Source organism: Hirundo rustica, chromosome 5 (assembly GCF_015227805.2).
Source record: "Hirundo rustica isolate bHirRus1 chromosome 5, bHirRus1.pri.v3, whole genome shotgun sequence".
NCBI classification, from domain to species: domain Eukaryota; kingdom Metazoa; phylum Chordata; class Aves; order Passeriformes; family Hirundinidae; genus Hirundo; species Hirundo rustica.
In genome coordinates, this window is record NC_053454.1 from 5,964,382 (window position 1) to 5,989,607 (window position 25,226).

Consider the following 25,226-nt stretch of genomic DNA (forward strand, 5'->3'; position numbering starts at 1 on the left):
CTCCCTGAGCTCTGCCAGGCTGGTGCTGTGACCACTGCCCTGGGGAGCCTGTTCAGTGCCCAGACACCCTCTGGGGAAGAACCTTTTCCTGATATCCAACCTAAACCTCTCGGGACACAGCTTCAGGCCATTCCTTGGGTCCTGTCACTGTCACCAGAGAGAAGGGATCAGTGTCTGTCCCTCCTCTTCTCCTCATGAGGAATTTGTAACTGCACTGAGGTCTCCCCTCAGTCTCCTCCAGGCTGAACAGGCCAAGTGCCCTCAGCTACTCCTCACACAGCTTCTCCTCAAGGTCCTTCTCCATCTTTGTTGCCCTCCTTTGGATGTTCTCTAATAGTTTCATGTCTTTCTTATGTTGCAGGGCTCAGAACTTCTGCCAGGACTCAAGTTGAGACCACTCCAGTGCAGAGCAGAGCAGAGCAGAACAATCCCCTCCCTTGCCCGTCTCGTGATGCTGTGCTTGATGCCCCCCATCAAAAGCCCTATCCTGACTCCAGGCTGCCATCAGACAGGAGCTGACATCCTGAAATCATTCTTAAAAGTGTTTAGGGTGCAACTTGAATCTGGGTAGTAAAAAGTTCACAGATCTGTCCACCTTGAGACCATCTCCCAGGAGAGGATGCTCAACTGTGTGTGTGCAGAACTGACACAGAGGCTGGGCTCTCGACTCCCCCACCTTAAGCCCATGTGAAAGTGTGTGTTTATCTTCAGGCATAAAGTTTTTTAAAAAGCTTTCATTGGCTTGCACAGGGTGGTAGACGGCAGGATTAATGGCTGTTCTTCAAAGCTATAAACTGCACGGTGTGTTTGCTCAGACTTTGAGCCATGAGTTACTGCTGTAATTAAATCCAGAAGGAGGGACCATAATAACGTTCTGACTTGATTTCCAGTGGCAGAGCACTGATTAAGAGTGCTACATAATAAATGAGAGGCATTTCAGAATCACACTGTTGATGTTATCTGTAATTTTTTTGTAATTGGAAAAGCCTAAAGAAAATTGTATATTATAATTACATGCATTATTAATCCTACTCTAATATGAATTCTTCTATGATTACAGGTTGCAGCACAATTTCTGCAATTTTTTGTACGAGGTCCAGTGTTTACCAAGTATGTCAGAATTTCTAAAAACCCTTTTAAGCAACAGATAATTTGGACTATATTATTTCAGACTCATGCAAAAGCAGAGAAAGTTCCAGTTTATGACTCAAAAATCCAAAAGGAAACAAATATTTTAGGGTCAATCATTTTACTCTTTAAACTCCACGGCATGATGAAAAGAACATTAATATAGCAAATTTCTATGCAGTTCTTCACACAGAAGTCTTGAATAACTGAATGTGAAAGGAGGTATGCAGGATTTTGAATGATTAAAAGCCCACAATTTATTATTCCTTCAGCTCTTTGAGAGAGGACTGACCTAAGCACAGGGTTTTGTTCTTGAAAAAATTCTATTCTACCATTCTCTGTGGTTATTTAGTGTATAATCTTTTTAATATTCTTCATTTAAATCAGCATGGAGTTAGCAGAAGATAAACAGAGAAGCTGTGGATAACTCACCCCTGAAGTGTTCAAGGCCAGATTGGACAGGCCTCTGTGTGACCTGGTCTAGTAAAAATTGTCCCAACCCATAGCAGAGGGTTGGAATGAGATGATCTTTAAGATCCCTTCCAACCCAAGCCATTCTATGATTCTACAAACTAAGTTGTGTCTTTTATCATCTTTTTTTTCTATTCATTTTACTTAAAGGTACAAGACAATAGGATATATGGTAAGATACTGGATTTCCAACAATGAAGGCTCCAGCATTTCCAAGCAGTGAAGGTTCCTATTTTGATCTATATTTTCTGATCTATCTTTAGTAAATCTTTCTCCCTTTAGTTAATATTATTATTGTTATTGTTATTTTTTTTATAGCAAACGGCTCAGTTAAGTTCTATGCTGACCTTTTCCTGAGGTGATTTGGAGTACTGCAGAAGTCAATATTTTCTGGGCTTCTCTGTGATGAGAAGATGCATTAACAGCCCTTTCAGTGCTTGATGGTTACCAGAATATCTCCAAGGCTTCTTGTACTCACATGAGACAGCAGGCAGATCTCATACAGTGCTGGAGCTGAATCGTTTGACACACATTTGGGTTAACTTCACCATGTCTGCTAATGTCTGATTCCCATTTTAACTAATTTGGTGGACAAACTCCACATCCAAAAAGAAATTAGAAAACCCTTACCAAGCAGTAAAGCCAAAGCAACGTACTTTCAGCACTCTCATGAACTCAGAGATAACAGAATCCACTTGGATTTACCACATACCGAGCCTGAAATATCAGAAATTAGAATATGAAAGTGTGGGAGTGGACAAGTACAAATACACAAAAGCAATTCTCTCATCTCTGACCCCATAATGTCAGTAATCACCCAAATGGATCTCCCAGGACTGCAAATCCAAGTGCCAAGACCACCAACATCACAGGACCACCCAAGGCCAGCCTCTGCCAGCCAGAACCACACAACTCCCATATGGCTCAGGGAGTCAAGGCCACGTTAATGCCTGGTAAAGGCCATTTGGAGAATTGTTACAGGGAGGTTCTGAACACGTTCCAGTCACTGAGTGTTGATTCTGGCAGGCTCAAATTGAGCCATGCTCAGTCCCACACTGAGTCCCTGCACTGCAGTCAGGGGCTCCCTCCAGATGGTTACAGATGCCTCTGAACAGGGACCAGCTGGTTAATGTTTCCTTGCCTTGGTTACAAGCAGATAAAACCATTTGCGTCACGGCTACTTTTGATGGAAAATGGTTTTGCTTAATTCACTTTTGGCTCGGTAAGGGGCGTTTTTTAGCTGGAGACAATAGGGTTATTCTGTCAGATTATGGAAATGTTTCACACAGGTTTGCCTGTCATTTAAATGCTCAGTCCAAACTCAACTGAACTTTCTTAAGACAGACACAAAGGCCTCCGCTGGTGCTGTCACAGGAAATGCATTGGTTGTCTCGTTCACTTATTAGCTGCATTTTGCCATAACATGGCACGAGCTTTGATTTCAAGTTTTCTGGAGCGATTCCAACCTGGAGGAGGATTAGTCCCCATTCGTGTTTTGTCTTCATTGTCTTCTTATGGTATCTTACAAAGTTTTCCTTGCAGATACTTCTAGCCCTAATTCTTGCAGGTGAGAGATTTCCTTCTTTAATTTGTAACTGTTAATAATTAAAGAAGGAAATAAGAAGCAATATGGTGGAAAAATCTTCTCATTCCCCAGATCCTCAGGATTGTTTCAGGACAGAGATTCACCCAGCTGGAACAACACTGAATGGACTGGGAAGTGGTAATTTATCTGATCTTACCTTGGAAATTCTAATGCCCGATCTCATCCCCAGAATATATTTGATTTTATTTGTATTATGAAGCAAAGGGCCCTTCTACCAAGTAAGATCTTTCCGTTTCTCCCTATTTTCTGGGAAGATTTTACTTTTGTCTGAGCTACCAGATACAAATGTACCAAATTCCCTTAATACAGGATTCCTCCATCCAAACGTTTTGAAGCACAAGTATTATTCTTTACAGATTAAGTGAGGTAACCCAATTCACCTGATCAGATTTAAATGCAAACCAATAATCAATCAGTTAGATAATTTCTTAATTCAGAGATTTTCTCAATAGTACTAGCTTAAATTTATTAGTTTCTCAATACAATTGCTTAAAAACTCAAAAATTCATATTTTCCTTGGTCACACACACACACAAATCATATACCTCAACCTCTAAAGTGTGTGTGTGTATATATATATATATGTGTGTGTGTATATATATATATATATATGTGTGTGTGTGTGTGTGTGTGTGTGTATTTTTTTTTTTTTTTTAGTAGTGAGATCTAGACAAACAGCACCAGGAGTACAGATTTCTGGGTTTGGTCAGATTAATCTTTGGTGAACCTGGATTAGTCTTGAGAATTATTAAAACAGACCTGCTACAAGCGTGAAGAAGGGGAGCCACAGTGTGAAACAGTTCATTTCAACAGGAAAAAATTATTTCTTGTGAAGAGTTGTCATTGACAATGGTATAAAAATAACTGCAGACTACCTTAGCCGTGCTGGGAAATTTGCTTTGCTGGTACCCTAAACATGGAAGTGCAATATAAATTGTGTACATTTTCCTTTTCTGCTAACTGCTTTCTCTGCCATAAAAAGAGTCTCTGACTGCTAAAGCAAATTGATTCCATGTGCCAACTCCCCTACAAAATTAGTGAATCTAGTAGTGGATTCACTGCCCCTTTATGGATGCCTGCATCACTTACTGCTCTGGGAATGGGTCCGATGGGGTGATTCAAGACCATCTTATGCAGCGCACATGCAATTATTGCTGGGACAAGGACCCATTTTATACAAAGCTGTATTTATCCTTGGTGTGAAACGACGCTGCTTCAAATTATCTGAGTGACTCTATAGAGACTGTGTTCAGCAGTTACTCGTTAACATTGCAGTCTCCAGATGGGCAAAGACAGATCACATGGATTTATACATTTATTGAATAGCCAAATTCGGCAGCTCCTTTAAAATGATATCTAAATATTTTCTAACATAGCTAAGAGGTCACTGATCTATTTTAGAGTACTGCTTACAAAATCAAAATTTACTGCCTTTAAAAGCAATCTATGGGCTGGATTGTCTTTAAAAGTGCTGTAATTCTTGCTGAATATAATTGGCCACATTACTTGCCAAATTATGGCACAAATTGATATCCCTGCCTTTGAATAAATTTTGCTTCATGTGTTTAAACTCCAGATGTGGATAATACCTCTGGTTCATCTACATGTGATTGTATTTCTGCTACCCTTAGTGGTTGATGCTAAATCAAGTCTGACAGACTGAGATGTGACAGTATATTCCCATTTCAGAGACTGTGGAGCTTCTCATAAGAGAAGCCCAGAAATTATTTATTTCTGCAGCATTCCAAATCACCTAAGGAAAAGGTGAATGCTGAATTTAACCAAGATGTTTGCTTAAAAAAAAATAAAAATAAAAATTAAAAAAAAGGGGGACAGAAAGATTCATTGCTTAGAAACTGAAGATAAGGTAAATCAAATAATTATCATCACTATAAGCATGTGTCTTCAAACAGTGGGAAGATGGTAAACTCCGTCTCCTCCGGTGCCCTAGTGAAGAAACAGGTATTGGTCAGAACTGAAACAGAAGTTATGGAGAAAGGATTCACTGGGTGGTAGCTGATGGCCAGGGTTGGGACCTGTAAGAATTTGGTTATGTTTTGAACCGATCATCCATGAATCTAAATCTTTTCAAGTGTCATGATTTTGGTTATGTTTTCCCTCCCCTCTTTATGAGGCTCTTGAGCAATCTGCAGGACCCTTGTCTGATCATTTCATCTGCCCTAAGTCTGCTGTTTCTCAGAGAGAAATGTGTGAGGCAATTTACTAGTGTGTTGTTAAAACCTCTTCCCATAGATGGATGCGTGCTCATGTGTTGCCATGTTAACAGGAGTTATATAAAACATGCTCTCATTAGAATCTCCTGGAATAAAAATATTACTTCAGCTACACAAACCTAATTTTTGTGATCACAGAACATCCTATCCACCATTGCTTCCTGACTCCAACAGCATTGGATCACTGTGAAGCTCAGAGAGAGAGAGAGAGAGAAAAGGGAAACTAGCACCTTGTTTAACTTCCAGCCTGGTGCCAATACTTTTCTCACTGCAAGACAGAATAACCAAGGACCCAAAGTAAATTAATTCTCTGTTCAAACATTGCTATCAGAAATTATGTATGGCAGAGTTCCCTGAAAATCACCAGCATATGGAGAATTTCTTCAAAGATTTACAGTTCCCCAGGCTCTCTCAGATGAAGAAAACATATTTAAAGAAGGGAACAGCAAGTAAGAGTGACGAGCAGCATCATGTTGCCTTAACAGAATGTCTACCATCCAAATGATGGCGTCTTTGATCACTTGGAGCCAAGTCCTCCCATAGCCGTGTCTGACAACTGCCCTCTCCCTGCTCACCTCAGGTGTTTAATTACACATAAGAGAGCAGCAATAAATGAACAGAATTATGCAAAGCAGTACCCTCTCAGGATGGAAATAATGACACAGCCATGAACATTTCTCTCAGTAAATCACTTACATCCCTAGATTTGGAAAGAGTTATCAAACAATAGCCCTGAAAAGAATGAAAGATGCCTTTACTTGAAGGCAGTATGAGCATATGCCACTTCCCAAAAGTTTGCCCAATCTGTTCTTAATGACCTTACAATCACAATCTCCAAGAAACCTATTCCACAGGTTTACTGCCCTTCAAGACCTTTTCCTAACTCTCAATTTAAGTGTCTCTTCTGTTATTTTACAAAGACTACTATTTGTCCTGACAATCATGAGCACAGAAAGCCTTCCTGTCCTCTTTGAAATGGCTCTTTTTGTGACACTACACAACCCCATGCCTTTCAACTTTTACTCACAGGTCAGAGATTAAAAAAATAAAACAGGAAAACCCCTCACACTCTTTATCAGAGGAGGACATTAAACTCTGCCCTGTACATCCACAATTCCCTCAAAAATTAATTAATGAGAACTGGCCATTGGTTTCTCATGCTGAGCAGAGCAGAGAGGCCTCCTGTCTGACCCTGATGGTGGGATGTTTGTCATTCTCACAACACCAAGCCATTGCCTACTCACAGGAAATTTTTGATCTATTATACTAAAAGACAATTTGCTGGAGAAGAGCTTTTAGCCAGTTCTTTCCCAGCCTGTTTTCTTAGTGGAGTATGTCTGGTTAAGAAAAATTTTCACTCGTCCTCCACTGAATTTAGCCTTGTTTCTTTGGAAATTTGTATCCTGCATTTCACAAATATAACCCATTCCTCCAATGTGCTTGCAGTCCTTTCTCAGTTTTATGCCTGCCGTGAACTTTCCAAGCGAACCTTAACTTTTTTTCCCAATCAAGCTGTGTGACCTTTTTGCGTCCCCAGACCAACCCATGAAGGTTTTTTTTTCAGTAAGAGAAATTAAAATAATTTAACACAACTGATTTTTCACCAACTCATACCGACTACTTGTCTTCCAACTATTTTTGCAATTGTTACAGACAATTTGTTACCGTCAATTTTATTTTATTCTAGAACTGTTAATCTGACTGGACTGTAATTCCCAAGTTACTCTGGGAAAAAATAATTTTTACCCCCTCTCCAGTATTCTTCAATCTTATTGTAATTATCTGCAGACAGCTTTCATTCTCCACTGAGTAGCAGACCAATCCTCCCTTTGATCTTTCTCATTCTATTAATGGATCTTACAGAATTATTTCTGGTTATCTTTGAGGTCTCATTTTGTGCCTTGGCCTTTCTGGTTTCAACCCTGAATACTTGTATTGTTTTTTCAGATTTATTCTTAGAAATTTGACCTCATCTTTTTCTCCGTGTGTTTCTGTCTGGTGTTGAAGTTACGGAAAAACCCTTCATCATCTACCCAGCTCAGCACCTACTGAATTTCCTGTTCCTGCATTTGGGCAGCCTGAATTCAGCCCTCAACTTACTCTGAAAACTTGACAACTTTGTCCTCTGTTAGTCTTACCTCTTATGAATTCTTATGTATCACATTTGAGTTCATCAATAACTGTCTTCTCGAAACTCACAGCTTTTACCATGATCTCCCCCATCTTCCTCTTCTGACACAGAAGTCCCTAGGCAATTGAAGGAAAAAACAACAAACAGACAAAACAAAAACAAACAAACAAAAACAACCTAGAAATCATCCAGCAAGTATTACAGTCACCCGTCATTGGTGACTTCCTGTTTTGGTTGCTCATGTAGCGTGAGAGTTTCAGAGGGTTTCGTGACTGTCTCCATCCAAAATAATGAGACGTTTTCTGATCCTTTACTCAATGAGCCATAAGCTCTCAGTCCTGAAGTTCTGTTCTCCTGATGACCCCAAAAAACACCTAATAATCTCAACAGTTCAACCAAAACAGAAAGTGAAAGCATGACACCCCTCCTTGAGCAGTGACACCATATTTCACCACACTCTTTGTGAGTATTTGCATCGGCAGCTTTCAATTTCTTCCGTGGACAAAGCTTAAGTTTTAACCTTGAACTTCCTAGGGCTCATTGACAAAACAAAGCCCCAGCATAGAAGGAGAGTTCATCTGGGTCTCTTTTGAGGTACCACTCACCAATGGCACGTTCAATTTTAAGCACTTGCTTCAAGACACAGCTTCCCCTGATGGGGCAATTTACCCCAAATGGAATAAATTCAGAAAACATGGCAATTAGTCCAAATCAGCCTTTGACAGCAAAGCATTTAATCACCACCTAGAAGTAGTTATTTGAACAACTGTGGGTTTGGAACAGCATCCCCCCAAGTGCTTAAAATAACCCAGCAAGACCTAGAATCCTGGAAATCAGCACTGACACCAACTCCTCCTACACTGCTTACTCTATACCAGCCTTCCCTTCCCAGATCTGCTGCCACGGGTGGAAAGTGAAACAGGTTTGTCATCTTCACAAGGAACTTTGCAGCTTCTCATTGAGGTTTCATTCCAAGACAAATCCCAGACGTACAAGAACCCTCTGGCTACTCTGCATACACCCCTCTGCATGTGGGATTGACCTGATTGTTCTCATGTGGTCATGTCCCCTCCTGGTGCTGCTCAGAGAGACCCTTTGGACTGCGGGGGATGGGACTTTTGGAGGCTGCCAGAGGCTGGGCACAGCCTGCAGCAGCTGATGCTCATGGAGATGGTGCCTGCCAGAAGAGCTGACTGGGCCATGGAGAGTGCTCCAACAATGTTCTGCACACACATGGGGACAGTTCTTTGGGTGCCCTCAGCACTGCAAGAGATGGATGCCTGTTTCACGCCTTATAACACAAGGCTGTCACAAGAGTGACAGTGGTAGGAGTGTTTCAGATGCCTGTTAAACAATGAGTAGGTTATGAAGGACAAAACAGCATCAGCTTTTCAATACACTGAAAAACATAAAAACGTATAAAACAATATTAAGAGAAAATCTCTCTCTTTTTTTTTTTTTTTTTTTTTTTGCAGTTAGACATTTTAGTCTCTGGCCTGTGGAAATATAGGCAACAGCTGCCCTTTTGGCTGGACAGATGAGCCCCAAAACGCCAACGTCCAGTAATTTCTGGGAAGGTGTCCAGAGGCTGACCTCTGTCCCCAGCCTTCTGCAGGGCTTGGGAGCAGCCCCTGTATTCAGCCCAGCACACTCTTTTTTTTTCTCTGGCTTTTGGGGTGATTATCAGCAGAGAACCACTCTTTGAATGTGATCTTCTCAACAATTGAATAGGCAGCAGAATACCCTCGATGGAAAATCCCCACATCAGAAAGATTCTGTGCCTGGAAGCTGGCCAGGGGTTGCTGGCCTGCAGACTGGATTGCGAGATCCATCTTTGCAGCCAAGAATTTTCCCTGCTGGACCAAAGAAATGCAGGAATCTGTTTCCAAGCAGCAGCAAGTAGAAAAAAAAAAAGTGCATGGGGTGAGACAAGTCCAGTCAGTGCACAGCAGGAGAATGTAAGGTGATATTTCACATTCCCTGCCCCTGTCTGCTGTGTGGTCCAGCAGCAGCCAACTGTATGTGCATAATTCCCAGGAAAGGGATGGGAAGAAGGACCAGATGTTTAGAAGACAACAAACCTGAGACCTTCCAGGGAGAGCTGCCTACACTGGCCGTGTGAGAATGTGAAGGGAAGAACTGGGTTAAACCCGTGTTTCTCCTTCCCACTGAATCCACTGACTCTTCCCCGGAACCCAGACACCAAATGCTCTTCTCTTCAGCAAAGTCCAGCCAGAAGACATGGTGACTCCCTTGACGCAGCCATCTCTTTACTCAGCTGGGACTCAGGTATAAATCCTAAGTTAACCTGACAGAGCTTAGGGCCCATCTTCCACAAACTGTGGAGTATTTGCCTGTGGGACATTATTAAATCCCTGAAAAATAGCACAAGGTATTACTTGGAAGCAACTTTCCCTATCCCTCCCCTTTTCTTAATGTTCTTGTCAACAGTGCAGTCCTGTGCAATGCAGGGGAATACTGCAGGGAACCTGTAGAAGAGCTGCCTGTTACAGTATTGGCATCCAGCCCAGCCTGTGGGATCAGCCTCTGTGGAGTGAGGGATCCCCACTCCAACCCAAATTTCATAAACTTGTTCATCTCTTTATTGCTCACTCTCTACAGCAGCTCTTGGTCCAGCTGGGGAAGGAGTGTGCTGAAAAATTAATGAGGAGATTTAAATATCTGATTAAAAGATAAGTAGATGGGGGAGATGCAGGAGAAGCAGGAGGAGTTTTAAGGATGCCTCTGGTTCTGCTAGGTGTAACCTGTCTCTGCAGAATGGATCCAAATATATCCTCTGTGCTAGAGACCAGATATCTGCCTGGATCTTGATATTATCCTCTATTTTCAGAAGTCAAATTGCCCTTCCTGTCAGTCCAGACCAGCCTCTGCTGCACCAGTTTCCCTTTAAAATTTTCTATTATTTATTTTTGAGAGACTATAAGGGTCAATACCAGGGGAAATTAGATTTCCTTTGCTTTCCATAACTGCATTTCTCACAGTTTACTGGGCCAGAGAGATGGAAGCTTCTATTAGTAAACCAGTTTTTTATTATTAAAACAGTCTCATCACTGCTTTAAGCGAACAAATTGATTGACCAAGCTTTCAGGTACAACTTTGGGTGCCAGCAGGCTTGAATCAGTCACTGCACTGACTCTGCTCCACCAAGAAAAATTCCCATCCATTAAAGCTGATCATATATTTCCCTCTCCTTTGCGGAGAAAAGGAAAATTAAAAAGAAAAAGAAAAAAAAGGAAAAAAAAGTAATCTGAGAGAAATTAATGCTACAATAATGAAATAAAATTATATTAGAGGCAGTCTCACACAGAAGGGCATGAGAACTGAGCACTCAGAAGGCCACACCACTCCTAGTGTGCCCCTGCACTGAGCAGGCTCTAATCAATGGCACATGGCATTTCTGCTAAACACAGCCCAAAGCATGTCACAAGGAATTAGGGAGGCTATTTCAGCCCTAGCCTGGTCTTCCTGCTTTTATGAGTTAAAATCTGATCGCTAAGTCTGTTTGAAAACAATTGTTGTGGTTTAATTTTCTATGGTGGCAATAAGTCAATTGCCAGTCTAATATCTCCTGGTCCCCAGGCCGCAAACAGTGAAGAACTCAGTCTGTGGTAGAACTCAGTCTGTCTGTACATCCTAGAAGCCTTCCAAGCCTGCAGCTTGGCTCGTTCTTCCACGTGTACCAATCTGCTAAATGTCCCTACATGTGCTAATATTTTCAGTTACCACCTTCTAAAGCCTGAAATAACATATACATGTTTTTGTTCTAAATCCACATCTAACACTCTGTGATTTGATAGCTTGATTCTTCTCTTGCATTTGTCTAAGCCTGCATTAATTCGTAGGAGAGGCATGATTCAATCTGAACCTTATTGATAGAACCAGCTAATGGCTGGGATTTACATAGAAATAGTACAGGCATCAAAAGCTATCCAGGAGTTTTAAGCATCAGGAATAATCACAGTACAATGAATAAGATCATATGAATAATTCAAGAGATTCAGCCTCACAAATTTGGATTCCTGTAAGTTCACTGTTCTTTTTTTCCAGAATTGTAAGCTTAAAAAAAAAAAAAAAAAAAAAAAAAGCATCAGTCCTTGTATATATATTTAGCTCATCTTAAAAAAACATTATGTTCCTAGTAGTTCCCTGTGATTCATAAGAGTACATGTAGGTGTGTTAGACCAAAACCAGTACTTCTTTAGGCTAAAGTTTTCTAAAATATCTACTGACCACAAGGCAGGAGAACTTTCAAACAGAAATAAAAAATAAGGGTCAGCTTTAATTTCTATTTTATTTTTTCAATTTTTAAACATTTGTTCAAAATATTTTTTGGTCTGGCAGAAGAGCAGAATTCTGGGCTAGCCTTGGGCACCCTCCGGCTACTATAAATACCCTGTTTCGAACAATCTCACACAATTCCTCTTTGAATGCAGCCTGTGTGGGAGCTGTGCCAAAATACTGATTGCAGTGATTGTGCCCAAGGCTCTGCACTGGCCCTGCACTGCTGGCACGGTCCAAGCTGCCCCTCAGTTTTGTCCTCTCCTTGAGCCACTTGGTAAACATGTCTGGGCAGAGAGAAGTCCTGAATTCCCCAGCCCTGGAAGTGTTCAGCTCCAGGCTGGACGGGGCTCTGAGCAACCTGAGCTAGTGGAAGGTGTCCTTGCCCATGGCAAGGGTTTGGAATGAGATGGGCTTTGAGGTTCCTTCCGACGCAAACCATATTGTGTTTCTATGATTTTTCTCACTCCTAAACTTTTGCATGGCTCTATCAGCCATTTTTATTCTCTGTCACCCATTTTTATTCTCAGTTGACAATTTTTATTCTCTGTTGCCCTTTCCTCAGTGTTTCAGCCCCATTTTTTCAGTACTCAGCAGACTGCTTGAGTCCTTGCAGTGCGTGGAAAGGGTGGCCCAGACTGCAGGAATTCGCAGCCCTTGGAGAAGGGCAGACCCAGGTTCCAGCCCTGTCTCTGAATGCATTTGTTAGAAAGGATACAGCAGGATCTTGTTTGAATAGACAATAGACAGGAAATTAACAGTTAAGGCTGAAACTCTAGTCCTTCATACCTGTGATTAAAAGAAAACAGATATCATGCTGAAAGAGAAATACAATTTCAGCCTTCATGTAGCACTGTCCTTCTAACAGTGCTTCCCATCAGGCATTATTTCTCTGCAGATATTAGCCATTAATTTCCTTCATTTAAGGTAAAAAATACCCACAAAAGATTATAAAACACTCTGTATTCCCAAACAGACAGCTCATAATGGCTCATCCTGAATATGCCATTCTGTCTCTCCACACAGATATTAAATGGCTGAGATAAATCGTGGCTTGGGGGTTTACAGAGGCATCATGTCAGCAATAGCAATGGATTACAAACTTCCTCTTTTAGACAGCAAACACCAATTACCAGCATCATTTTCCTTCATGCTCTGAATAGTGAAGGGAGGGTTGTCATCCATAATTTTTCATTTCTCAGTAGATGGACACTGATATGGCAATGCTCATTGCAACTGAACCCATTGATATCCAAAGTCATCATTACACAAAATGCCACCTTGCAGGACCCATGGGGTGAGAGCAGGGATCCTGCTCCATCTTTGCATCCCTGCAAAGTGTGGGGGGGTGTGGGGAGACCTGCAACGTATTTGTTGGACATATTTGCACCACAAGCAAATGCAACACTTACGATAAAAACACATTTTTTCAGAAGACAGGCTGGAGAACAAGGCTGATGGGAACCTTGTGGAGCTCAGCACAGCAAATACCAAGTCCTGCATCTGGGATAACCCTATACAGCAGAACAGCCTGGGGACCAACTGCTGCTCTAACTAGGGCTCTGAAATCTTTGGAAATAACAAAGATTCTACTGGGCAAGGATTGAGCAACTTCAGCCTCCTTTGAGGATGGCCCAGTTGTAAGCAGAAGTCAGGTCAGAAATCTTCCAACCAAAATATTTCAGGGAATTCAACCCATGACCTTCCCAAGAGCTCCAAGCATGGGAGAAGTCTCCTAAGTGAATCTCTTTCTTGCTGGGTGATATTAGGCTTTTCAGCTCAAGCTTAAAAAGTGTTCTTTAGAAACTTGCTAGCAATAATACACCAAGAGATCTATCTGAAAACAATAACTAAACATAAATGATTAAAAAAAAAAAGACTGATCCCACTTGCAAGCATTCAAATGTGCCAAGTGCTAAATTGTAACATAATCCACAGACCTGGATGCCTGTGCCTGTTTCAGACAGTGCTGGATGAGGGCTGTGCAGAGCACAGGCTGCCCATGCTGGCCCTTGTTCTGTGAGCAGATCAGCAGCCCTGAACCCTCAGTGAGTGTAGTGGTCTGAAAATAGCCTGGGTTTTGGTGAAGAGAAAAAAAAACAAGGAGAACATGGAAGCAAAACCCCCATGGACTTCACCGGGATATGAGGATGTGACAACTGTTCATCAGCATGGCCAGGACCAAGGGATCACCACTCAAAACAGCCTGGAGTGGTTAGGAGGCTCTGGAGATTCTTCTTGAAGTTTCTGCTTAGGAAGGGCACCCAATGCAGAGCAAGTGGCATCTGTAAGAGGATGGATCATAAGTGGGCACATTTCTAATCACAGAATCATAGAATCAGAATGGTCTGGGTTGGAAGGGACCTTAAACATCATCTAGTTCCAACCCCCCTACCACAGGCAGGAACAATTTCCTCTAGACGAGGCTGCACAAAACTCCATCCAACCTGCCCTTGAACATTGCCAGGGATGGGGCATCCACAACTTCTCAGAGTAACCTGAGCCTGTGCCTATGTGCTGCAATTGTAACCTGCGTGCATCAGGCAACACAAGTACTGGAAGTAAAGCTCACACACAACTCCAACACACTCCAACAATCGAAACTACCTTTCCCAGCAGTTGTCCTTATCCCATTTTTTGCTGCCTAGCAGAAGCTTCCATTTTTCAAAGTATTAAGGCACAAGGTTGGCACACATTCCCAAGAGCAAAGATAGGATAAAGCTGCAGACAGGAAGGAAACAATCCCATTAACCCCTGTGAATAGGAAGGTCTGCAGCAAGTAGGTCTGTTTGACCCCTTACTCCACCAGCTCCGTTTCCAGGTTGAATCATTCCAGCATGAGGAGGAGCGCTCAAAAGGGTGCTGGGACTCATCCAAGGGGGCTCCACTCCCAGATAGGACTCATGGCACACTCAGATTGCTGAGAATACAGCGTGAGTTTTCCATGTACTCATGCTGCCAACTGGAAAAAAGGAATGACAGGCATGTGCAGCCCATCCTCGGGAATCATCTCAGGTCCCTTCCACCATCACTTCTGCTCACAGGTGTGCACCAGGCTGCGTATCCTGTGTGTCTCCTGCTTTTGTTAGTCATTTCATTTGCAGGCAAGGTCTACTACGTCTGCTGCTCCCTTAATTATGGAAAAGTTGTCTGTGCACAGTTTAAACAAGCCCCCGTTCTGCTCTTTATCAATATTGCACACGCTTCCTGTCTCTCCAACGCTCTGCTTTGCAGCCACACAACATTTGTTCATAGCTGCAGGCTATGTCAGCAAGGCTTTGATAGAGCAACAAAAGAGTTCCTCGCTCAAAAAAACAGCAGAGAGAGAATCGACCCGAGAGCTGTGAGCGCTGCTGGGATTGCAGCCGGATGGAGCTGCACCGGCTCGGGGCTGGAAATAGGATTTTCCAAGATGCACAGGGAATGCTGCAATACCCACAACTCCCCTGGGAGTTGTTGTCTGTGCTCTTCCAGTCTGGGGTTTCAGCTGTGAGTGAGCATCCAGGCACACACTGCAGCACTTCAGGAGGCTCCAGGCTACTCTGCCAGATGTCACATGGAAGTACAGGGCAGGAAAATCTCTCCTGCAGTCAAGGGACACGCACACCAAGTGCCTTGGAGGTCTTGAAAGCTCTTACCTCAGGTGTCTAACTTAGGTTTGCAAAGTGTCAGTGTGTCCAGGCAGCATTCACAGCCCTTCAGCACAGGGCACCAGCAGCCCATCCATGTGTTCAGCAGAGGTTCCTTCTGACCTTCCCATCCCTGGAGGTGCTCAAGGCCAGGCTGGATGGAGCTCTGAGCAGCGGGGGCTACTGGAAAGTGTCCCTGCCCATGGCAAGGGCTTGGAATGAGATGGTCTCTAAGGTCCCTTCCAACTCTAACCATTCCGTGATTCTGCGATCTTCAACAAGAAAGTTGTAAAGCTTATGACAAGTTTCTGTATTTTGCGTCTCTCCAGTTTAAAGAACACTTGTAAACACAAACTGTGCACCAGCATCATTATCCACACCAAGAAACACTCTGTTTATGCCCTGAGCTTTTTCATCACAGAAGCAAAATCAGGCTTTTGCTGATTGCCAAATACCAGGAAACTTTAAACCAAGAATCAGTTTTGTTATAGAGGATAAATGCCATTGAATCTATCACGCTGTGAATGAGGGCTTACCTTTCATTTTTGTAATGATTGAAACAAACTTGTGAATCACATACTTACGGAGGTAATTACCTGTTGTTTTTATGCAAGGGTTGATTTATTTCTGGTGGCTTTAGCACCAGTTTCCAAGTGATTGATTTTGGACCCTTCTGTTCTGAGCTGTCTGGACCGACCTAATTTCAAAAAGGCTTTGAAGGTCAGCACTTTCTGAAATTGAAACTTTGCTGAAGTTCTCCTCTTGTACATACACATTAAAAAAATCATAATTTGCTTTTTTAATCCCCAGCTGTCACTGCCTAGTCTCATGACCTTAAATGAACAAGAAGAAAGGAAATAGAAGATCCGTAGCCTACAAAAATGTTAGAAGGGTGTGACTGTTTTACTGCAGAAACAATACTAGGGTGTATAACTCAATATACAGAAGAAAAATTACACTAACCAGGAAAATCCAAACAAATGTCACAGCCCTGACAAGTGCTGGCAGTTCAGTTTTAACTCACATCATTGGAACTTGCTGCCAGGTAAAATCCAAGGCTCAGAGACTGAACATTAGTCAGAGCAAAGGTCCATTCAGAGCCCAGCACCTTGTGGCTTGCACGAGAAGGAGAGAGTGTAATACTTGGCCAAACCAGGAGAATTGCAAGTGCTCGAGTAGGATGTGGCACCTGGACCCCTATTCTTTTGGTTGCCACCATGTGCTGACCTCCTCACCATTTGCCAAAGACCTTTCTGAATTCACCTTTGTTTTTTCAACAGCCTATGCCAAGAGGGTCAAGTGACCTCAGCTGACCCATATTCTGGGTTAAAACTACTGCAGTCCAATCATTTTGATGCTACTGGTTCTTCCTTTGTGTAGAAGAGCAATGAGTCAAAATTATCTCTTGGCTGACCAAACCAAAACCCCTGAGAGGGCCTTTGGAGAAGGCCCTTGTTCTTCCACAGCCATTACCAATTCCTGGACCTTTTCCAGTTCCACTTGGTTCTCTTCAGAGAGTGTGGCCAGCTCATCATTTAAGCTGGTAGCATAAAATGTCTCCATACAAGAGCAAAATGTGGTTCATTTTCCCTTGCCTGAAGATGTTCAGATGCATTTACAGACACCTTCACATCAGGTACTTAAGCCCACAGATGAGAAAAAACTACAGATATATGTGGACTTCCAGCAATTCTGATTTCAGGTTTCCATTGCACCTTGAAGTGTAGTGCCAGGCGCCAAGAGGGACACAAACCTAAAATTTTTAAATCACACTCTGCATGTCAGGACCTCTGTGATATCCACTGCTGGATTTTAGCTCAGTTTGACACAGCCAGAACTGCAGTTTGGCTAAAAAGAAGCTTGAATTTTTTGTTTGTGGAGGGGCTGTGCTGCGCTGGTGTGTCCAGAGCTCATGAATGAAACCTCAGGTCCAGCAAAGATGGGCCAACAGATGATGCTGGGTCCTGCTTCCTTTCTGGGACTCAAACCAAGGTAACCCTCTGGCTTAGTTTTGAGGTTTTACAGTGTGACAGACTAAGTGCTTTACCTCAGAGCTCCTTACCTGTGCTCTGCCTGGCTTTGGTACAAGGTAAAACTAGAACCTGCAGTTTATTACCACCAGAATAATGTGCTCAGTTGTTCCACCAACAGAGGAACACAATTCAGAAATACCTTATGCTGAAGCGTCCCCCTTTTTTGTGACTACCCCACAGGTCAGTCATCGGGCAGAAGTGCCCTTCATCCCTCTGCCACAGCCTCCCAGCTCCCCTCTGCCGCTGCAGCTCCAGCAGAGGAAGCCTGAGAGGGTCACCAAGGCACATCGAGCAGCTCAGCTGCTCCCTCCTTCTTACCACCAGAATCACAGAATCACAGAATGTCTACACTGGAAGAGACCTTCAAGATCATTAAGTCTAACCCATGCCCTAACACCCCAACTAAACAATGGCATCGAGTGCCACATCCAGTCTTCTTTTAAACACATCCAGGGATGGTGACTCCACCACCTCCCCTGGCAGACCATTACAGTACTTTATCACTCTTTCAGTGTAAATCTTTTCCCTTATATCCAACCTAAATATCCCTTGGTGCAGCCTGCGTCCTCTCATTCTGTCAGTTGCTGCCTGGAGAAAGAGACCAACCCCAGCTGACCACAATCACCTTTCAGGAGGCTGTAGAGAGTGACAAGGTCACCTCTGAGTCTCCTTTTCTCCAGGCTGAACAACCCCAGCTCCCTCAGCTGTTCCTCACAGGGTTTGTGTTCCAAGTCCTTCACCAGTCTTGTTGCCTCCTCTGGACACACTCAAGCATCTCAACGTCCTTCCTAAACTGAGAGACCCAGAACCGGACACAGCACTGGAGGTGTGGCCTCACCAGTGCCGAGTACTGGGGAAGAATCACCTCCCTGCTCCTGCTGGCCACACCATTCCTGATCCAGGCCAGGTGCCATTGACCCTCTTGGCCACCTGGGCACCCCGCTGGCTCATGTTCAGCTGCTGGCACCAGCACCCCCAGGTCCCTTTCCTCCTGGGCACTGTCCAGCCACACCGTCCCCAGCCTGTAACACTGCAGGGGGTGATTGTGGCCAAAATGTAGGACTCAGCACTTGGACTTATTAAACTTCAAAAAATTATTAATTACTTGTGATTGTTCCTCCACAGAAATCTTTAGTAAGGCAAAAGATTTATTCAATCTGAAGAGACACCCGAGCACTCAACCTCCCTCTGCCAGAGGACAAGGAGGAAAGGGGGAGATTTCTGCAACTCCAGAGTCTTGCAGGCAGTTTTCTCTTTCAGGATGACTAGGATTGCTAAATAAAAATGACCATTTGAGGATTTTGAGTCATCAGAGCCATTTTCAAGCAGGCTGGGTATGCAAGAATCATGTACACACGGATGCCAGCAGTTTGGTCACAGCTTCAGGTCCCTGCACCTCTGGAGCTGGGACAGGTGCTGCTGATGCTCCTGTGGGGAAAAGACTATAGCAAGTTCTCTGCCAAGGATTGATGTGAGCATAGCCCCATCTCTGCAAACACAAAATCACAGACAGAATAATAAAATTGTTTAGAGTGGTGTAAGTAGCCACACGAATATGCAGGAGGCCTATAAAAATCTTTTCAGGCTGCTTGCAGATTTCTCACGCAGGAAAGGTGAAGCAGAGAATAGTACTCTCTCTATAAGATGAAGATAAGGAATTGACTGGGAGTTCTACTGATGGAAATGTGATAAGAAAGAATGAATGGCAGGGCTAAGAAATGGCCCTGCTTCCAAAGAGTGGGCAGAAGAGTGTCTAGCTGCCTTTTTAATCATGTAGTCTTTATTTCCAGCTGCAGTTAGGGATCAGCTGGTGTTTCTTTCAGCTATGCAGAAATTGGAGTAATATAATAAGTCCTCTTCCATGTGCAATTTTCAAGTGCCTGTAAGACATTTTACTGCTCAGATGATAGCAACACTTCCAAAGGCATGTAAGTCAGGTAGGAAAGCCTTCCTTTTCAGATATGACTTGGATCTCAATCTATAGGGGTTTTGGGAGTTAACTGCTGGTGAAGTATTCAGTTTTCACCAACACTCAAGAAAATCAAAGTGGGATTATTAGAGAGGAAAAAGAAGATACCAGGAATCTTTCTGTAGCAGGGTTTTAGGAGCCTAAGTACCAGTGCTCTTCAGATTTGGTCCTAAAGATCCAAAACTTGGTGCTAAAAACAGAGCCCCAAACCCTCACTGTGGGCTCTGCAAAGTCACCTTCCCACCTGTACCACAGCAGCCAGGACTTTTTAACAGCCTCTCAGGACTCACATCTCAGTGCCCTGAAACTCTAGAATGGTACTTCAAGCAGGTCTGCAGGGCAACAGATTGTCTTGTCTCTTGGTTTATTCAGCAGGACAGGGACGTTCATCTGTGGCTTCATTATCCCTCCCTTGGCATCCAAATGCTTTTCGCTGGCACAGCAAGGAATCAAGCAGAACTCAATGACCCTTGATATTTAAACAGCTTTGTATTACATTATCTGCCCAAGATGAAGAGTGCTTGAGCAGTGTTTTTTCTCTTTTCCTGAGATATCTCAAGATATTTTTTTTCTGCAGGACTGTAGCCGCTCTCTAAAACCACTTGGACGACAACCTCTTGGCACAGAAGTGTACGTGGGAACATATGGCCAATCTTTATTTTGGCGTGCTGGGGAGGTTAGCAGAGGTTGCTCCCAAACCAGGCCAGTGCTGCTGCACACCTGCCACCCAGCTGGAGCTACTCACACTGGATCCAGCACAGCTCTGTGGTGCAGAACGGGCCATCCCGAGCACAAGGGACCGCTGTGGACAATTTGCAACAGCCCAGAGAACTCCTACCTCCCACTCCCCATCCACTCATCCCAACGCCCGTTCAATTTAACCAGCCACTCTGAAATTTAGGCTTGGAGTTTAGTGGGATGGGAACTTGCACTGAAGATGCTAACAGCACAAAGGGTGGATTTCAGTGTCTAGAATTTGTGATTCTGCCTGGAAGTCCGTGGAAATGCCAGAGCACTGCATTACTCCTATAAAAGGAGTCAGCAGAGAGGGCTGCAGCTGTGTGAAATACTGACACCACTCTGATGTGATCTATCCTTAGAGCACGGCCCTGCTCTGCAAACTGCAGTGTCCCACAGCCGAGCCTGCCTGAAATGCTCAGCACATGATTCATCCAAGTCTCTTCTTCAGGAAAAATAACAAATGGGGTGTGTGAATGCAGCAAAAGCCAAAAAAGCTGCAGAAGATACATCTTGTCTAATGCCTTGCAAACACAACAGATCCCTGATAGATGTTGGCAACACCCCTGCCAGTATAACTCTCTCAGACCATCTCCTGAGGCCCAAACCATGTCATGGCCTGAAGTGTTATGTGCACTGAATGAGGTCAGGCACTCCCGGGGCTCTGGTGACCCTGTTGACTTGAGAAGACGACGAACAGGCTGCATAAAGTACAGGCTCCACAGTGTCCTTGTGTCACCAGGAGTCCTAGAAATGTCCCACATCACTGCTCAAAGCCTTTAGGAAGGAGTCAAGGCTGTTTCATTGACATGATACCATGGGATATAGAGCAGACAGCTTAAGTCAGACCCTTGCTCTGTCCCTGCTGTCTACAGCTCCTGGTATACTTAAAATAGCAATTAGAGATGGCCTCATGTGTTAATAGTCATATAAGCACTTGAGATTAGACAAACATCACAGTTTTTCTCACCTAAAGGCAGCTCATTTTATCAGTGATCTGCACATTAGTCTTGTTTCTATTAAAGGCACTAAAACACCCCCAAATCCCAACATCTTGAAACACCAGCATCAAAACCAGTAAGACAGATGACATTTAAAATACAGATTAAGGGACCATTGGGAGTGCAACATATATATCAGAACTTCATACTCACCTAACATGGCACATGGCACTGTACAACCCTGCACACTCTCAGCCAGTGGGTCAGGGCTGGGCTTGGGTAGAGGAACCGGTCCCAAGAATAGGCTGTCAAGGCTCTACTGCCTGCATGAATATTTCTGATGTGGTGGCTTGGAGGAGAGGAAGTGGAAGAGTTGTTTCCTGACCTGCTGCCCCTTCTGCACAGGGGCCAAGGACAGGTCCTTCTCGCTGGAAATGCTCAGGGATCAACCAGCAGGACTCTACCATGCGTGATTAAATTGAACACAATTCAAATGAAACTTTGTGTTCCTGCATAAAAAAGAGAGATTTTGAAAGTGTGACCAAAGGTGTTCCTGCAAAAGCAAACAAACAAACAAACAAACAAACAAAACAACAAAAAAAACCCACTGAAAGTGAGATTTTGAAATTGTGATCAAAGTCTTATGTAGATTTTCACCAAATTCAGAGGATCAATCCCATAATACTTTCTTAGGGCAAGTGAACTATCCCACAAGAACTGGTGTGTGATTCCCAATGGAAACAATTGAGCAGGATAAGGGAGTAAATGTGCTTTCCAATGCCATGAAAAAAACTAGAGAAAAGCTGAAGTGGATGGATTCCAAGATACTTCAAAGAGGCAAACTCTTCTGTCCAGACATCTGAGAAAGTCATTGATGATTAGAGCATGAATGTCAACCTGAAAAATTTATTGGCACACCTCGGAGTCTGTGACAACTTAACTAAGAGGGCAAAATTGCTTTACAAGAAGAAAGGCACAAAAGTGTGATGAAGTGTGCAACTTTATTAAGTAATTTTTGGGTAGACAATTTAAAAGACCCATTCATTCCTCTTGTAATTAATTATAGCTGGGGTAAAAAGACACGGAATAGAGTGTCTTCATCACCAGCCATCAACATCTGCAGTGCAGGTGCCTGGCCAAAGAGGACACCCTCAGGCACCCACCAAGAATGAGATGATGTGCTCTGACATGACTTTCACCTCCGTTGATCATAAAGGGAGTTTAAACATCTGGGAGCTACAGCCATCACAAATATGAGCAACTTCAGACCAGGGCAAAAGAAAGTTAGGTAGGAGCTAAGGGGATTGAAAGATTTTACAATGGCAGCCTTTGGAACTCTCATTTCACATACCAAAATGCTTCAACAGCTCATGAAGAAAGCAAGGAAGAGGAGCTTGTTTCATGGTCTGTAGGATTTGCTGATTGGAGTTATTCCTTCATTAAAAATTAAGCTCTCCATCCTGCAGGAGTGTCTTGTCTCTTTTCCATCTAACCTATGACAGAAGTCTTCCCACTGGCAGGGAGGAGCAAGGAAGGGCTGCTCCACATCTCCAGCTGGGTCTGCTAGGCAGGGTCATTGTGTGGGACTCTGCAGCACTGACAGGTTCCTCCCAGCTGGAGGAAAAACTTCAGGATATTCTGGGGCCACTGTAACCATCCTGCTCCAGGAGAGACATCTTTCATCTGGGGCACTGGGCAAACTAGACAGGGGACAATTAAACAACTCAAAGGAATGCAAATGGATGTTGAATCCAGGAAAAGATCTCAACATTTCAAGGAGAGATGTTCTGAGCATTGCAGAGTGCACACATTCTCATTACTGGGGATCTTTAGCACAGCCGTATAAGGGTTCAGGTTTGAAAACTTGCTATGAAATACAAAACCTTACCAGTACATAAGCAGTTTGCTGCACCTGAGGAACATCACCCTCTCTGTGCTTCTCTCTTCCAATGGGAAGACTCAGGATTGCTGCTTTTCCTCCAAAATTCCTGCCATGGTGAAAAGCACAAGCACTGACTGCTCAGGTGTTTCCACCAGTAACCCACCGAAAACTCCCTCCCCACATCTGCCACTCACACAGCTAGCACAGAGATCCCAAGAGAAGAAAATTAGAGACTTAAGGAAAAAGCAGTGGGAAGGAGCGTTTTCAAATCTTCCCACATTTTGTTGGCATACCTCATTTATAAGTGGCATTAATCCACGGCTAACAGGAGAGAACTGAAGCTCAACAGCTTAAGCAAACAGCCACTCCTGGAAGAGTTTGGATTCATTTGTAAGAAGAAATTTTTGTAGATCCAAACCACAGCAAAAGATTTCTTTTCAATTTCACAAATCAAAGCTGGAATATTATTTTTTGCAGGTACTGCTTTTTCCATCAAAGAAATTTTCAACTGAACATTTCTGCTTGGTTTTCAAATTGTTTTTTAGTACCTTTGTGACTGTCAGGAGAGGTTTCTGGATAGACTCAGTTTATTTTCCTTTCTCTATTAAAGATATAAAATCTGATGGAGTTTGAAAATTCAGTAACACTTTGATTAAACACTGTGATTATAACAATAAATAAATGGTATAAGTAAAAAAAAAATATATATAGATTCCAGAGACCGAATAGTTTATTTAAACTTTCCAAGGCCCCAGTGAATGCATCTCCAGGAGTGGATTGAGACATCAGAGGAGCAAAAACTAGTCACTTTTGTAATCCAAGAAGGAATTTTTACTCATATGAACTTAATGTAGCCCAGACAAACTCACAAAGCATTTAAACCATGTAACAGTTTAAATATTCAGTTCAATACTCTAGATGGTGTTAAATGCAATGCCTGGAAATCCAGTATTGTGTCTGGAAAGCATCTAAGCAGGAATGTGGCACACTAAAGCCCAGCGCTCTTCTCTTGCTCTTTTGAGGCAGCCTTCAGATAGGGAGGTTTGAAAGACATCACAACCTGTAAAAACACACATCTTTTCTTCTGATGTTGTTGATACTGCTCCACGTGGTCCCAAATATGAAAATGCATCCAAATAAATGCTTACTCAATACCTGAGATTTTACTCTTCCATTTGTAAAGTTGGATTGTACTGTAGAATTAAACTTGAATATTTTCAGGCAAGCCAAATAACAACCCACCAGGCATATTTGTAGGTCGGATTTTGTCTTCCCATCATGAGGCTTAGACCTTGTCTTCTTGCAGGTGACCAAAGCTTGGGCAAGGTGTTTCTCTCCTGAGAGAACCTATCTCAAAGGAGGAATTACTGTGGTGGAATTCTGTGGCATGGCACTTTAGTGATACATGCTACAAATAAATTCTCAGAATTATTTCTTTTAATAATTTGTCCTAGGTTACAATGTAAGATGTGCCCAAAGTACGTATTCTATCACCATCTACATGAAATGTTGAAACTAGGTTGGGCAGTGTTTCCCTTGCCCCTTCCCTCCAGACTATCTTCTGTTAATGGCCCATCAATGGCCTGCTGCATGACTCCCAGATAACTCCCTCTGGGGGCTAACTCTGTTTAATGGGCAATCGAGGACCCGTTGCAAGACTGATAAAATGATATCAGGCCATTGTGAGATGCTCCACCCGGGGGGAGGAGCCAAGCATTCCCACCTGGATACAATCTGGGATTTGGGACAGCACAGGCAGCCTTACCCACTGGATTCCCAGAGGATAACAGCTACCAGACCTTTCTGTGGGAGCACTGCTTCAACAAGACCACTTCACCTGGACTGCTACCGCCACAGTTTCAGGTTGCATTCTGACTCTGTCAGTGATCTTTCGTACCATTGCATGTGTTTTATTTTATTTTACCTTTTTTTCTCTCCTATTAAATTGGTTTTTTTCTGACTTGGACTCTCTGGCTGGTTTTGCCTTCAAGCCAGCACATAATTTTTACCCCAAATCATTTCAGCAATCCCATTACATGACTGCACCATCAACATCTGTCTTGTCATGAATGAAGGGTCAGGAGAAAGGGGTTGGGGGGAGGAAGGTATTCTAAAAGCCAGGTTTCCATGTCGGCATGCCCATTCTGCCCATGTGCTGTTGAAGT

General features: G+C 43.2%; 1 non-coding gene across 1 annotated transcript; it reads right to left on the minus strand.

Annotated features, from left to right (window-relative positions):
• Positions 1-18,599: 18,599 nt before the first annotated feature.
• Positions 18,600-18,708, minus strand: LOC120753580 (U5 spliceosomal RNA). Its single transcript, XR_005701167.1, has one exon. It is a non-coding gene; the product is annotated as a U5 spliceosomal RNA (small nuclear RNA).
• Positions 18,709-25,226: the final 6,518 nt, after the last annotated feature.